Below are 12,500 nucleotides of genomic sequence, written 5' to 3' on the forward strand. Positions count from 1 at the left end.
CAAGTCAGGTTGGTGGAAGACTGGGAAGGGTAGGGAGGTGCTGCACACTCACCTCCCATGCTCCCCAGGTTACATTTGTAACATCTGTCAGGTTGGTTATTTTTGGAGTTGCCAGGGTCAGTCAGTCAAGCCCAGGGAAGTGCTACGCACTCACCTTGCCAAGATCAGAGGGGTGGTGGTGGTGGTAGATTTGGAGCTGGTAGGATGAGTCACATTGGTGGTGGAAGTCAAACTGGGAAACAGGAAAGGGTAGGGAGGTGCTGCACACTCACCTCCCATGCTCCCCACGGTCAGTCAATTTGGTGGTCTGTCGCCAGATTAGAGTAAGATTTGTAAGTCAGTCAGGATGGTTGTTTTTAGAGTTGCCAGGGTCAGTCAGGCTGGTGGTAGGGAAGTGCTACGCACTCACCTACCCTGGACAGGGTAAGATGTAGGGATGTAGGATCAGAGTCACAGTGTGACTCTGATTCTAAAGTTGCCAGGATGAGTAAGGTCAAACTGGGAGACTGGGAAGTGTAGGGAGGTGCTGCACACTCACCTCACATGCTCCCCAGGGCCAGTCAGTTTGGTGATTACATATCTGTAAATCAGGCAGGTTGTTTGTTTTTTTGAGCTGCCAGGGTCAGACAAGGGAAGTGCTACGCACTCACCTTGCCAAGATCAGAGGGGTGGTGGTGGTGGTGGTCTGTACAGTTGGAGTTGCTCTTTGGAGTTGGTAGGATGAGTCAGATTGATGGGAGACTGGGAAGGGTAGGGAGGTGCTGCACACTCACCTCCCGTGCTTCCCAGGGTCAGTCAGTATGGTGGGTCTTTAGAGTTGCCAGGATGAGTCACGGGAAGTGCTACGCACTCACCTTGCCAGGATCAGTTGCCAGGGTGGGGAGTACTGGAGTACTGGTGGTGGTCTGTACAGTTGGAGTTGCCAGAATGAGTCAGATTGTTGGTCAAAGTCAAACTGGGAGACTGGGAAGGGTAGGGAGGTGCTGCACACTCACCTCCCGTGCTTCACAGGTGGGGTGGTGGTCTTTGCAGTTGTCAGGATCAGTTAGGTTGGTATTGATTTATTTTTATTATTTATTGTTGATTGCCAGACTCGGTCACTTTTATTGACGGGGGGAGTAGGAGTTTTTTGGTTTTTACTTTATTTATTTTTGTTAATTTTATTTTATTTATCTATTTTATTTTATTTTCTTTATACCTATATATATTTTATTCTTTTATTTTATTTTATTTTATTTTTTATTTTTATTTTATTTATTTTATTTTTATTTTATTTTATTTTTTATTTTTATTTTTTTTATTTTATTTTATTCTTTTATTCTTTTTTATTTATTTTTTGTTAATTTTATTTTATTTATCTATTTTATTTTATTTTCTTTATACCTATATATATTTTATTCTTTTTGGTATGGTAGTCCGTAGACTTGGGGAGAGAAGGGAAGTGCTGTGCACTCACCTCTCTTGCTCTCCCGAGGTGGTAGGGAAGTTTTTATTTTGTTTTATTCATTTATCTACTTATTTGCTTTATCTATTTATTTATCTATTTAATTTTATTTCATTTATTTATTTACTTTAACTTTTTTTTTTTGCCTGGTAGGTTGGGAGGGAAGGGAAGTGCTATGCACTCACCTTTATGTTTTTTTTATTTTTTTTCCTGTTACGTGGAGAGAAGGGAAGTGCTATGCACTTACCTTTATTTTTATTTTTTTTTTTTTATTTATTTATTTTTTTTTTATTATTTTTTGCCTGGTAGTCCGTAGACTTGCCAGGGTTAGGTAGGGGAGAGAAGGGAAGCGCTGTGCACTCACCTCCCTTGCTCTCCCGGGGGCGGTAAGGCGGTGCCTTCCTCCCCTGGGGAGGGGTAGGGAGGTGCTGCGCACTCACCTCCCCTCCTCCCCGTGGGCAGCTCCATCACCGTACCTGTGTGTTTGAGGCACACATGGTGATGGAGGGATGCTCTTTGAAGGTTTTTGTGAGTTCCGAGAGGGGGGTTCGAACCTACGCGCCCCTCACTTCCCTCACGCCAAACTCCAAGTGCATCACTCTACCCACTGGGCCACGAGGGCCCTTTTTCTTTTTTTTATAGTTGGTCTATTTCCCCATCTTCCCCATCTTTTTTGTAAAGTTGGTCTATTTCCCCATGTAATGTGCACGCCAGTATGTATTAAAGAATTATGATGTGAACTAATTTCATTACGTTATTTATTGATTGTATTTTCTATGGAATATGACCGCTGGCATCCCACACACACTGGTTTCCCAAGACTGTCACTACGCCATGAAACCCCAACGGTAAACAAGATATATTTGAGCACATGATTTCCCCTCCAGTGTTCATGCAGCAACAAAAGTTCAATAAGAAAAACTGCTGCTGATTCTAAAGTAAGCGTTCATTCCCACAGTGATAATTAGACTTGTGGGAGTATGTCGTGGAGTGCAAATAGCAGTAGGTGAGATCAGAGAACTTTACAGAGGCGGGCATTCCTTGTGTCTGGAGTCGCCTCCTGGAACCCTCCCCTGTGCTGCACCACCACCACCATCACCAACAACAATAACAACAACACAACATTACACCTGTCCATCCTGCAGCACGAGAATGACTCAGCCCAGAGAACCACGGATTGCTTTATTCGTAATTCACGTCCACTCTCAACATAGACATCAATCAAATTATGTCATCGAAAAAGCTGGTGAAGCACTCACTTCTTCACACAGGCTTTACTACCTATCAGCAGGATGAAAGCTTCCGACTGGGAGGAAGGGCGGCGTCGGGAGGGATTAAGGGAGAGAGGGTAGGGGGACCAGCAGAGGCTGCAAGTGTGTTTATGCTCCATAGGTATAAAAAAAGAATACTGCATGAAAAAGAAGAAAGACTTGTGCCCCTCCCACCCCTGCTCCCCGCGTGAGGCGATACGTAGTGAAGTGGTACTGTTGTTGTTGTTGTTGTTGTTGTTGTTGTTGTTGTTGTTGTTGTTGTTGTTGTTGTTGTTGTTGTTGTTGTTGTTGTTGTTGTTATTATTATTATTATTATTATTATTATTATTATTATTATTATCATTATTATTATATATCATTATATATTATTATATATTATAATCATTATTACTATCATTATTATCATTATAATTATTATTATTACCGTCATCATCGTCACCAGCACCATCATTGTAGTGTAGCGGGTTTGTGTCCTTTTATTTCCGTGTCGTATCTTATAAGTTGTAAGTTTTGATAGTTCAGTATTTGTAACGATGGAGACCTTGTTTTTTTATTCTTTATGCACTGCACGGTGTCATTGGCATTTACATCTATATTTTCTACTGTTTTTTTTTTTTTCTATTACTTATGTACTGAATCTATTTGTTTTGCAGATAAAAGTCCTTACAGTAACACACCAAGAGGTTCTTATAAGTTTGTTTGGGTAACTATTCTACTCTATTAGTGGTAGAGAAAGGATAGCACAGAAAAAGGGTCCTTCCATCCCCCAACCCCTATCCCTCCAGGCAAGGCTCACCTGAGAAAGGAAATGGTACCATAAAAACAACATGGAATGTGAGAGGAAACTAAGAAAGAGAGGAGGACTACTTCTACCACATACAATCTACATGCCAGCACGAACAGTACGGAGTGAACGTGTTCGTTATTCAGACATGAACAATGACAACCGGGAATTAGTGTCTACATACTTGTCAAGACAGGTTTTCAATGAGTGTACAGTACCTGAGTTAACGACGCTTGATGGAACACAATTCCACATATTTATGACACGATTGAAGTAAAATGTTTGGCTTCATTTGTTTGAAATCGCTTACCTATTATTTGCTATTGTTTCTTGTAATATTAGACATGTTGAGTCTTAGGAAGAATTCGGGTCTCATATTTGTGAAACCCTTAAAAGTTTAGTAAAGCAATATCAGATCCCCTCTTAGCCTGCGTTTGGATAGGGAGAATAGATTTCGTTCTTTAAGACGTTCCTTGTAGGGTTAATTGCGAAGCTTTCAAGTAATTTTCGTTACTCTACTTCGTATTGTCATTTTTTTCTAATTTCTCAATATTCCTTCTGTAGTAGGATGACAAAAACTGTACATTGTATTCAAGTTGAATACGTACAAGTGAGTTGTACATGGCCAGATTTTTTACTTATTTCTTTTTTTTTCAGATTTGAAGATGAAAGATCTTCTTAATGAAAACTATTAATTTATTGGCAATTTCAATGACATCGGTACAGTTTTTGCTTGGTTTAAAATCTGCTGTCACTAAATCTCCCAGATCTTTCTCAGGATCCAAACTATTGATGGGGAGATTACTTTTTATAATTTTCTATATTTACTATATTTAATACGTGGCATTTATCAAAATCAAAGTTATAAGCCACGTTTCACACCATTCAATGAGAGTGTATACATCATTTTGCAAAATTTGACGTTGGTTTGGTGTCAGTCTTGTTAGCAATTTAAGTATCTGTCAATTTTGACAGTTTACTTCTGATTCCTTCGTCTATGTCATTGATATATATCATGAAGAGGATCGGTCCTAAGGTTGAACACTGAGGAACGCCACTACTTATATCAATCTAATTTGAAGAATTAGCGTTTGTGGTGACCCCCATACCACAATATATATTGAACTGTCAAAAAAAAAAAAAAGAAGAAACGACGAAAGAAAACAAAAGAAGGAAAAAGAAAGAAGTGAAGATAAAATAAGTCAGAAGAAAGAAGAAATGGAATGTTTATAGTGATTGATGTGTTGCTGATATCATGTGTGTTTTTCTCACTGAACATTAATGGCGCCGACTGAATATTTGTTGTGTTTGTGCATGTGATATTGTCTGTGTTTTGCACGATGATTGCGTTGATCAGTGAATATGTTGAAGAGATATAAGGTAACATCTAATAGCTTTGAATGATTTAAAGATGAATGCGAGTGAGAAATTTTGAGTTGTAAGAAATGTAAATAATTAGTAGTTATTAATTAAAATATGAACATGTTTGTGAGTTTTACAATACCATTTATAAACCAATTCCTTGCAATATCTCAGAACACGACACGTTAATTCAGTATGTCTGTCTGTCTATCTGTATGTGTCTCTGTCTGTCTGTCTATTTACCTAATCTATTTTCTACTTACTGAACTGTTTATCTACCCATCTATTTATTTTTATATCTAATTAAATACTTATTCATTTATTCATCTATTTATCAATCTATCTATCCGTCCATCTGTCCATCTATAGATCTATTTATCAGCCAGTCGATCTATTTAACCATTTACCCATCCAGCCATCTATCTATACCTGTTCAACCAGATACCTATTCATTAATCAATTCGTCAGACCAACAACACATTTCTCTATCTGCGCCTGAACATACTCACCGATCCATCTCCCCGTTCACCGCCACTGTACCGAGATAATGCACCCTCAATACACTCCTATACTCGGCGGCGGTTAGGCAACGCTATTTCGACATGTTCCACTAAGCATCCCTCCAGTTCCTCCCACAGCTCCCTGCTTATAAGGGGAGACCAGGCCCTGCTAATACTACGGGACGGGAGGAGGAGGGGGAGGAAGAGGAGGGGCGTCTGTTGCAAGCATTATGTCGGCAAAAGGAAGGATGGAACGTAAGGGAGAGGGGATGAAGGATGATGGAGCGAGGGAAGAGAAGAAAGGAGCTCGTGAAAATGGGAGAAGTAGAGAGTGAGGTGTGGTGGTGGTGGTGGTGGAGGTGGTGGTGGGGGTGGTGAGGGACGGAAGATTAATAATTAATCTTCCGTCCCTCACCACTTTCTAATTATTAGAAATGATTATTTGTGGCGGAGGTGATGTATGGGACAGAATCATGGTGGAGTGGAGTGTAAGCTGTGGTGATGGTGACGGTGATGGTGATGTTGTGGTGACGAGGATGAGCTTGTGCGTGAATGATTACTGATTAGTGATGACAGGTTAATAGAGCGTCAGTTTATATTAACAGCCACTGGACATGATACATTACGGACAGCTGGTGTGCAGTGGAGGGAGCGTGTTATTATCATAGTCTCCAGATCACTTATTAGAGTCTAGAATAGATCATAAGGGTAACAATTTGGTTACAGTTTACAATACCACTTAATTTCCGCATGGTAAAGAGTGGATGGAAAAGAGAGTTAAATCAGGTTGGTTAATTTAGTTAGGAAGGTGTCTTGATACTCGTCTCTTATAGCAACTCAAGTCATACGGAGGTGAGTAGACATATATGATCAGTTCAAGTCATAACAAGTTTGGGAAGTTAGATAAAAATCAGGGAGAATTACGGAGTTTAACCGTGAAAGGGATCAAAGAGTGAAGAGGCCAGTCAACTCTCGCACTATTAAAGAGAAAACAAGGGCTGAAAGTAAGTGAAAAGCCTAGTTGTATCAGAGCGTGTGTTTCATGAGCAGGGCTGAACTGTAGCGTTTGGATTGCTTTGTATTCATGGTGAGGGGAATCACAGCAGGGGCGGGATGTGATACGTTAATAGGAGTGTTTGTATGCATAATAAAGTGACACAATAATGGATATGGAACGTGCCACATTGATTGCTTTGCATTCATTTTAAAGGGAAATCATGGCACCAATGAAATGTAACACGTTATTTGGAGTTTTTATCCATGAAAAGAACCGTAGTAAGAGATTTCAAGGAAGCACTAAGTGGTAGTCAGATGACACTTGATCATAAAAGTAAATGAATACCTAACTCAACGCATAGAAAAAAAAAAAGTACTGAAATTTTAAAGAACACATGCTTCTCTCTGACGAGCATCACTCGCAAGACCTGCATTACATTCAGTCCCGAAGAATCCTCAAGAGCCCTTTTAAATTATTTGACCCTTCCACATGAAACAATCAAACTGGAGAAATGGTTCTCAACTGGTGGTCCACAGTGACTCTTTAGGGTGGTCCACAGGATGCCTACTGTATTTGCTGATAAAAATTAAATGGAAAATTCAGTATGAACAATTTGATCAAAATGAATAACTACTATTATTACATTTCTATCTAAGAGAACCATTGACAGTCTAAGTTGTAGCTGTTAGGTAATACTTCGAGTCACTTCTAAGTTTAATCTACAACGAATGTTCAAGATTCACGCCGCCATCCGGGACTAGGGCCTGAGAACATACTTGTACTATACGCGTCAAGGTGACGAGCCATCCTGTTCATTTCTGTCAGCTTCCACGCGGCTACACGAGTCGTCAAGTGCTGTGGACCACCGTGCCTGTGGCCACTGGCCACCGAACTGCAGTGTTGATTAGTTGTATTAAAACAAAATTGAAAGGATCCACATTTTCTTTTTGTTTTTGTTAGTGGCCCGTGGCCTGAAAAGAGATGAAAACCACTGCACTAGAGAGTAATAACGGCATTAGCAAAAGCGTCCACTTCAAACACCCTTTTGTCTCTGCCTGTGGGCGCACAAATTACCTCAGAATGTTACGTTACAATGAATAAGACAAGTGTAAAAGCTTACTTTCTCTTAAATTTGAATACCGTCTTTTCGGAAATATTGATTTTTTTTTTATTTTTGTGCAATAAGAAAGAAAAACTTGTCCAGTTTTCAGAAGTGAAAAAATCTACAATTCACCCTAAGGAGAAGGAACAGAAAAATTATGAACTCTACCACCACCACCACCACCACCACCACCACGTCCACCACCACCACCACCACCACCTCCTCCTCCTCCTCCTCCTCCTCTTTCTCCTCCTCCTCTTTTTTTTTTTTTTTTTTTTGCATAGGAATAATGATAAAATCTCACTTCATTCTTTCCAATCAAAATGCAGCCAGTTTTTCCCACACTGCACGATGGTTTTCCCACGCCTGCACAAGCACAAGGACGTGTCGGTTTGGCAGAAGTCATACACTGCTCTAGCTTACTTTACTAAATGGTACTTAACTTAAATTAATTCCAAAGCGATATGTAAAGACCTGTGGGAGTGTTTCTGTTTTGGTTATCCATTGTAATCACATGTAATCCTCATTTTCTTCGTCCGCATTTTCCTGTTATTGACCAACTTTGTGATTTTAAGTACTAGAGGTCAAAGTTGCAGGGGATAACCTGTGTATGCAGCCTCTACAGGGAAGGTACACAGACCCAGTGACCGAAGCTGTGGCCTGATTGACTGCCGCCTCCCTGGAAAGCGCAACGCAAGGATGCTGCACCACCCCTCAACAACCAAACTGTGCCTTCACCTGCGCTACGCACACACCACATCACACAACTATCATGCATTTACACTCTCCCTCACAAACAAAAGTAGACAGACCACAACTCTTTCCCTCACTATTCTCTCAAGTTCTATGTGGTTTTTCTATACCACGTGGTATCAATTCCTGTATCTTGTCAGCTTCTGCTGGAGGGATTGGTGGGGAGGAACCTTCTGTACTATCCTGTATCTCCCACAAATAGTTAATGTAGAATAATTATCCAAACAGCCTCGTCAATACCTCAAGGTTTGGTCTTCCAGTGCATTCCTTTGTATTCCTTTGTATTCTTTCCTCCTCCTCCTCCTCCTCCCCCTCCTGCTGCCGCTGCTGCTTCTGTTGGAAATCATGGCTGATGAATAACACGTGAAAATGTTCTTAAATCACCCAGTGAAATCATAACTCGAGCTAAGACAGAGACAGAGAGAGAGAGAGAGAGAGAGAGAGAGAGAGAGAGAGAGAGAGAGAGAGAGAGAGAGAGAGAGCGTTCTAGGCCAGAGAGCCACATCAGTCCCCTTCCCCCCCACCCCCCCACCCCAGCAACACACTTCAAGCAACCATTATGTAGACGCATCACGGGATCATTTTTAAGAGCAATACTGGATGACCATTTGGGGAGCCACACTCCACGGCCACACGCGGGTCTGTCAGGAGGAAGGGGGCGGGCAAAAGGGGCAGGCGGACCATACCAGCGTGTGGGGTCAAAATATATCACGGCAAAAAGGAGATAGAGGAAGTGAGGCTACGTTTTAGTCCTATACATTATTAAAGACAAAAAAAAAATGGTCGATATGAATGAATATATGGAAAAGAACTTAGATTTTTTCCTTTCTACAGACAAATTAAGATGAGATGCAGGAGGTGAGGCTAAAATTTACCCCTATTTATTGTTAAAAATTGTTCTCTGTGTGAGGATATGAAAAAGGAAAAAAATAACATTATGATATTTTTTCTTTTCTTTTCTTGAGAAACTTCCTTGTAGCTAGAAACATATAATGACAAAAAGAGGGCTGACAAAAAAAAATAGTTTTTTACAGAGTACATCGTTGAAAAAAGTTTTGTATAAATCAAGATATGAAAAAAGCAGTATAAAATGGTACGTTTTTTTTTTTTTTTTCGCCTAGGGACACACGTGGAACACACTTGTCAAGTTAAGTGAACATAAAGTGGAAATCCTGAAGATAAACAAGATAATGAAGAAACACTGAACCCTTCACGAGAATGGAACTGTTGATATTACTGGCATTTTTTTTTTTTTTCAAGTGTACATCATTATCCCAGACTACATCACAACAACTACATCATTCCATCACAGCGTAAAGGGAGAGACTATAGTGGTGATGATGTCACTGTATTTATGCTCTACAAGCTGCATCACTTTAACAGACTTTAGGCGCTGTATCATTACAAACACAACTCATCACCCACAGCAGAGTACCACACTAACATCCGACATTACCTCACCCTCCTGAGCCAATAACCTGCAGGGAGTGCCACAGCCCCGCCAGGCTACATAGAATACAAGCAATCACCCTGAGAGCGCACCCCGTCACGTGGCTCACTCTAATAGAAGCTTACAGTGTAGGGAAGCTGCCTCTGAGCGTCACATAATCCTGCACGCCATCCAGACCACGCTACGCTACGCCTCCTCCTCCTCCTCCTCCTTGTCCCCGGCCGACCACTTGCCTTTCTTTTTTAAATACAAACTGCACACCCCACGCGGCGCATGCAAACACTAGCCCGTCGCCGTACATTTGGCCGTTTGCTCTGCTCTCGACACCCACACCCATGCACGTCACTGAGAGAGAGAGAGAGAGAGAGAGAGAGAGAGAGAGAGAGAGAGAGAGAGAGAGAGAGAGAGAGAGAGAGAGAGAGAGAGAGAGAGAGAGAGAGAGAGAGAGAGAGAGAGAGAGAGAAATATTCAAGGCAAAAAGTAAATTCTTTCATACAAATGTACCATATTAAGCGCGCCTCCAGCGTAGGACTGTTTAATTATCAGGCAGGAAGCGCGGCAGTAAACACGTGAAGTCTATGGAGAAGGCAGGGAGTGGTCTTGCCTCTTTTTTAATATACGTTTTCTTTTTTTCTTTCCTTTTTTAATAATAGAAAAACTGAATTTGTGTCACTGCAGCTGATAGTCCTGCTCTTTACTACTACTATTACTATTACTACTACTACTACTACTACTGTTATTAACATTCACCTATTACAACTCAGGAAAGCTTTTTTTTTCTCCAACCCTTTATTCTTCTTAAAAACATGGAACTGCATTTTAGAAATTAAATTTCAAATAGCCGAACACAAAAATCAATTAGATGCAAAAGATATTGGACGGCCCAACTTGAAACACTGCAGTAAACAATGCAACACATGTTTAATTTAGAGTCAGTATAAAATGGTATTCTAACATTTGCATATAGCCACTACTTATACTCACACTCTCATAACTTCTTGGCGAATGGCAAACAGAGGAACAAAGAAATGTCTTTTCAGTTGCCGCTTCCATACATACAGAAAAAAAAAAGAAAAAAAGTCAACAATAAAAAATCTAAATATATTTCTGGAAGTGCCTCAAACAACTAGTCACAGGAATGGGAAAAAAAAAAAAAACAGAAACAGGCAGAGAATTCCAGAGTTTACCAATGAAGGGGATGAAAGAATGAAGATATTGCTTAACTCACTCCTGGACTACTGAAAGGGAACGGAATAAAAGTCTTGTGTAGCGTCAGCGTGGGGAAGGAGAGACGCATGCTGATGGCAAATTCAGAGAAGCAGTAACCATAGAAATAACTACACCAGACAGACTTCCCCCATTTTTTTCCATCTTCATATACTTGTGTGCATTTTTTGTAGCATATCAGTGTATTTGCTATGGTAAGCTCAGTAGGTATGAAATGTTCTCTAGGGTATGCATTAATTCATCCATTTATTTATTTATTTATTTATTCACTTATCTATTTTCTATTTATTTCATATTCTACTTTTCATAACCACATCGTATTGAGAGGCACTTTTGTGACTCACTGAGAAATTACTTCTTTATTACAGTACAGCATAAAGCAAGTGTCTGCAGTGAGTCAGACACTTTGCCAAGCAGCCTTACCTTACATGCATGGAATAACATAGGCAAGCATGACAGGCGTCACTTAAATGTAAACCTAAAAATGGAAGGACGTACACTGCGCTACAAAAACAGCTCCGTCCCCGTCACTCACCGGTAAATTGTGAGTGTGTCAGGAGGAGCAGCGAAAAGCCAGTCCTCGTCGTCTGGTCGCGAGGAAGGAAAAAGGTCCCGGCGCTGCTGCATCCGACAACACAAACACAAAATCAGAGGACTGTGTTAAACCCTCAAGACAAAAAGAAAAAAAAAGTGTCTGAGTCTGATGGTGTCAACCAAGACTGGCTATCCCGTGTATGAAGTGAGTTATGGCAAATAATTCGTGCATTTTGCGCCCTCCAGCTCGATCTGTAGTGATGAGGCGATAGTTGCAAGAGTTGCGAGGCAGAAACCTTCGCCCACATGTCGATAAATCGAAATATGCAAAAGACAGCAAAAAAGTCTGACGAAGAAATTACGTAAAATAAGAAAGATACGCCTTCAAAAGTTACCAACCAGGAAGTGTTTCGGAAACTGAAATCGAAATTTTTATATGCAATGGAGAACAAAAGGTGCTCCTGGCCAAATCATCGTTGTACCCTCCAGGGCCAGGCGGGAGCGGTGGGGTGTACAGATGTGCGGTAACAAAAGTAGAGCCCCCTCGCTCCGCTAGGGGAATAATCCCTCCAAAGATATTTAATACGTTACTAAATAATAAAGAAAATCATAAATTTTCTTTCGCTGACAAGGAAAATTAAAAACGTGATGAAACTAATATTTTCAGAAATCTACAACGACGAGCCTCTAAAAAAAGGGAGACAAATAGTGTGGGCCGGCTCTAGTCATCAAGCCCCACGTCACCTTGACTTTTCAAGGTGACAATCAACACACAGGCAAATAACAACACTTCACAGAACAATACAAGCTTTCCTCTCTTTGATTTTACTTGAATAAAGCTGCAGCAAAGGTTACGACGCTAAAAAGTTGCCTTAGGTTAGGTCACAAATATCAAGGTGGTAAGGCTTCCCGGGAAATCAGAGTTAAAAAATAATATCAATACCAAATGAAGAAAGAAAATGTAAATATGTTTTCTCAATAGAAGGAAAGATTTTTATTTTATTTTATTCTATTTTTATTTATTTTTTTTTTTTTTACGTAGAAATCAAATCCACACTAAATGAAATGTGTTACAG

General features: G+C 40.4%; 1 protein-coding gene across 7 annotated transcripts in view; it reads right to left on the bottom strand.

Moving 5' to 3' along the window:
* LOC135101306 (uncharacterized) overlaps positions 1-12,500 on the bottom strand; it is a 164,409-nt gene that overhangs the window by 8,616 nt on the left and 143,293 nt on the right. The gene's annotated exons all lie outside the window — the stretch shown is intronic.

Source organism: Scylla paramamosain, chromosome 6 (assembly GCF_035594125.1).
Source record: "Scylla paramamosain isolate STU-SP2022 chromosome 6, ASM3559412v1, whole genome shotgun sequence".
Taxonomy (NCBI): Eukaryota; Metazoa; Arthropoda; class Malacostraca; order Decapoda; family Portunidae; genus Scylla; species Scylla paramamosain.